Source organism: Nomia melanderi, unplaced genomic scaffold (genome assembly GCF_051020985.1).
Source record: "Nomia melanderi isolate GNS246 unplaced genomic scaffold, iyNomMela1 scaffold0136, whole genome shotgun sequence".
Taxonomy (NCBI): domain Eukaryota; kingdom Metazoa; phylum Arthropoda; class Insecta; order Hymenoptera; family Halictidae; genus Nomia; species Nomia melanderi.
The window spans coordinates 55,001-60,000 of record NW_027475251.1 but is presented as its reverse complement, the minus strand read 5'-3'; positions in this window follow the sequence as shown (position 1 = coordinate 60,000).

Below are 5,000 nucleotides of genomic sequence, written 5' to 3'. Positions count from 1 at the left end.
TGGATTAAACATTGAAAAAATTTTGAAATATGTGATGAAAAAGTTTACTCTTGACCGTTCGGACTTAGAAAAATTTCGAGTACCTCGGATCGCCGGCTGGAATTACCGCACGGCCTGGACAGCTCGCATCGACCGATACATTTTTTCCATTTTCAGTGAAAAAAAAATTTTTGTCAATTTTCTCAACGTTAAAAACGTTAATAAACTGCGTTTTTATGCGTGGATTAAACATTAAAAAAATTTTGAAATATGTGATGAAAAAGTTTACTCTTGACCGTTCGGACTTAGAAAAATTTCGAGTACCTCGGATCGCCTGCTGGAATTACCGCACGGCCTGGACAGCCCGCATCGACCGATACATTTTTTCCATTTTCAGTGAAAAAAAAATTTTTGTCAATTTTCTCAACGTTAAAAACGTTAATAAACTGCGTTTTTATGCGTGGATTAAACATTAAAAAAATTTTGAAATATGTGATGAAAAAGTTTACTCTTGACCGTCGGGACTTAGAAAAATTTCGAGTACCCCGGATCGCCTGCTGGAATTACCGCACGGCCTGGATAGCCCGCATCGACCGATACATTTTTTCCATTTTCAGTGAAAAAAAAATTTTTGTCAATTTTCTCAACGTTAAAAACGTTAATAAACTGCGTTTTTATGCGTGGATTAAACATTAAAAAAATTTTGAAATATGTGATGAAAAAGTTTACTCTTGACCGTCGGGACTTAGAAAAATTTCGAGTACCCCGGATCGCCTGCTGGAATTACCGCACGGCCTGGATAGCCCGCATCGACCGATACATTTTTTCCATTTTCAGTGAAAAAAAAATTTTTGTCAATTTTCTCAACGTTAAAAACTGCGATAAACTGCGTTTTTATGCGTAGATTAAACATTGAAAAAATTTTGAAATATGCGATGAAAAAGTTTACTCTTGACCGTCGGGACTTAGAAAAATTTCGAGTACCCCGGATCGCCTGCTGGCATTACCGCACGGGCTGGACACCTCGCTCCGACGAATCGGTTTTTTCCATTTTTTTTGAAAAATAAATTTTTGTAATTTTTTTTAATGTCAAAAACGTTAATAAACGTCATGTTTACGCATGGATTAAACATTGAAATAATTTTAAAACACTTATTAAAAAAGTTGGTGTCGACCGTGGGACTTAGAAAAATTTCGGGAAGTCCGATTCGCCTGCTGGAATTACCGCACGGGCAGGACACCTCGCTCCGACGAATCGGTTTTTTCCATTTTTTTTGAAAAATAAATTTTTGTAATTTTTTTTAACGTTGAAAACGTTAATAAACATCATGTTTACGCATGGATTAAACATTGAAATAATTTTAAAACGCTTATTAAAAAAGTTGGTGTCGACCGTGGGACTTAGAAAAATTTCGGGAAGTCCGATTCGCCTGCTGGAATTACCGCACGGGCTGGACACCTCGCTCCGACGAATCGGTTTTTTCCATTTTTTTTGAAAAATAAATTTTTGTAATTTTTTTTAATGTCAAAAACGTTAATAAACGTCATGTTTACGCATGGATTAAACATTGAAATAATTTTAAAACACTTATTAAAAAAGTTGGTGTCGACCGTGGGACTTAGAAAAATTTCGGGAAGTCCGATTCGCCTGCTGGAATTACCGCACGGGCTGGACACCTCGCTCCGCCGAATCGGTATTTTCCATTTTTCTTGAAAAATAAATTTTTGTAATTTTTTTTAACGTTGAAAACGTTAATAAACATCATGTTTACGCATGGATTAAACATTGAAATAATTTTAAAACGCTTATTAAAAAAGTTGGTGTCGACCGTGGGACTTAGAAAAATTTCGGGAAGTCCGATTCGCCTGCTGGAATTACCGCACGGGCTGGACACCTCGCTCCGCCGAATCGGTATTTTCCATTTTTCTTGAAAAATAAATTTTTGTAATTTTTTTTAACGTTGAAAACGTTAATAAACATCATGTTTACGCATGGATTAAACATTGAAATAATTTTAAAACGCTTATTAAAAAAGTTGGTGTCGACCGTGGGACTTAGAAAAATTTCGGGAAGTCCGATTCGCCTGCTGGAATTACCGCACGGGCAGGACACCTCGCTCCGACGAATCGGTTTTTTCCATTTTTTCCGAAAAATAAATTTTTGTAATTTTTTTTAATGTTAAAAACGTTAATAAACTTCATGTTTACGCATGGATTAAACATTGAAATAATTTTAAAACACTTATTAAAAAAGTTGGTGTCGACCGTGGGACTTAGAAAAATTTCGGGAAGTCCGATTCGCCTGCTGGAATTACCGCACGGGCAGGACACCTCGCTCCGACGAATCGGTTTTTTCCATTTTTTTTGAAAAATAAATTTTTGTAATTTTTTTTAACGTTGAAAACGTTAATAAACATCATGTTTACGCATGGATTAAACATTGAAATAATTTTAAAACGCTTATTAAAAAAGTTGGTGTCGACCGTGGGACTTAGAAAAATTTCGGGAAGTCCGATTCGCCTGCTGGAATTACCGCACGGGCAGGACACCTCGCTCCGACGAATCGGTTTTTTCCATTTTTTCCGAAAAATAAATTTTTGTAATTTTTTTTAATGTTAAAAACGTTAATAAACTTCATGTTTACGCATGGATTAAACATTGAAATAATTTTAAAACACTTATTAAAAAAGTTGGTGTCGACCGTGGGACTTAGAAAAATTTCGGGAAGTCCGATTCGCCTGCTGGAATTACCGCACGGGCAGGACACCTCGCTCCGACGAATCGGTTTTTTCCATTTTTTTTGAAAAATAAATTTTTGTAATTTTTTTTAACGTTGAAAACGTTAATAAACATCATGTTTACGCATGGATTAAACATTGAAATAATTTTAAAACGCTTATTAAAAAAGTTGGTGTCGACCGTGGGACTTAGAAAAATTTCGGGAAGTCCGATTCGCCTGCTGGAATTACCGCACGGGCTGGACACCTCGCTCCGCCGAATCGGTTTTTTCCTTTTTTTCCGAAAAATAAATTTTTGTAATTTTTTTTAATGTTAAAAACGTTAATAAACTTCATGTTTACGCATGGATTAAACATTGAAATAATTTTAAAACGCTTATTAAAAAAGTTGGTGTCGACCGTGGGACTTAGAAAAATTTCGGGAAGTCCGATTCGCCTGCTGGAATTACCGCACGGGCAGGACACCTCGCTCCGACGAATCGGTTTTTTCCATTTTTTCCGAAAAATAAATTTTTGTAATTTTTTTTAATGTTAAAAACGTTAATAAACTTCATGTTTACGCATGGATTAAACATTGAAATAATTTTAAAACGCTTATTAAAAAAGTTGGTGTCGACCGTGGGACTTAGAAAAATTTCGGGAAGTCCGATTCGCCTGCTGGAATTACCGCACGGGCTGGACACCTCGCTCCGCCGAATCGGTTTTTTCCTTTTTTTCCGAAAAATAAATTTTTGTAATTTTTTTTAATGTTAAAAACGTTAATAAACTTCATGTTTACGCATGGATTAAACATTGAAATAATTTTAAAACGCTTATTAAAAAAGTTGGTGTCGACCGTGGGACTTAGAAAAATTTCGGGAAGTCCGATTCGCCTGCTGGAATTACCGCACGGGCAGGACACCTCGCTCCGACGAATCGGTTTTTTCCATTTTTTTTGAAAAATAAATTTTTGTAATTTTTTTTAATGTTAAAAACGTTAATAAACTTCATGTTTACGCATGGATTAAACATTGAAATAATTTTAAAACGCTTATTAAAAAAGTTTACTCTTGACCGTGGGGACTTAGAAAAATTCCGGCTTGCACGGATTCGACCACTCTGTTTTTCGGAGTTTCTGAGAAAAATAAATTTTTGTAATTTTTTTCATTATGATTTCTGAGTTCTCCCAGTAGTTTAATGTAAGGATTAAGCATTTAAAAATTTTTAAATCGAATATTAAAAAAGTTTACTCTTGCAATTTTTGGAAAAAAAAAATTCTAAAAAATTTTTCTTTCGGTGGAAACTAACGTTTAATATGTACAATAACGATTTATCGAATAAAAATCGTATGTTAATATATGTTCGAATCGACCATAGTTTCAGCGGCTAAGTACCAGCAGCCCGGCCGGTTGGTCTGTACGCGCGGCAGTTTACCACCATAAGCGCCCGTGCTGAGCGGCCGGCGCCGCGGTCGTCGCGGCCGCCCGTTTGGTTACTATAAGAGAGCACGTCGGTTCGAGCGGACCGGTCGGCGCAGCGGCGGGCGAGCGGCTATTCTACGATCTCGGTCGAGAAGCAGTCGTTCAGCTCCTCGAGGTCCATTCCTCGACTGTTCTGTACCGCGTTCCGTTGCGAATTTTTCTCTACACAGCATGACCACGGGTCGGTGTCTCAGACCGAATGGCCCTTATGTGGTAAGCCCAGAATGTTGGGTTGGATACAACGTATATTCGTTATACTTGTACGACTCTCACATCAACTCTCAGAAACCCAAAAGGGGTTTTCTATCCGAGCGAAAATATATTTTTCGTATACAAAAATTTAATGGCAAAGACCAAACGAAATACTACACACAAAAAGGGGCGACGAACAAAAATTGTTCGAATGAAATATAATATATACATATAAAATTGAGGTGTCCTAAGAGAGAAATACATAAACTAAGAGGTATATATTATAAGAAATATATATTATTTCTGGGCAAAGAAGAGAGAACGAAAAGAAGAGTATGATCTTTAACGCGAGGGCCTCGACATGGGTACGCCTAGCATGGTTCGCGCTTTCTCGATATGTCCAGCATGTTAACGTACGCGGTCTTCGGACTTCGTGCGTTATGTCCGTGCTTACACGATGGAGAGCGCTCGAGCATACGTGCTTACAAACCTGAAAGTCGATGTGACATCCGAGATTCTTTTTCTTCTAAAAAGATCTCGGAGAGATACACGGGAGAGTTTGAAATTTTTGGAGGTCCTCCTGATGTATATGCGCGGATATACCCATGTGGTAATTCGTGCGGAGTTGGTA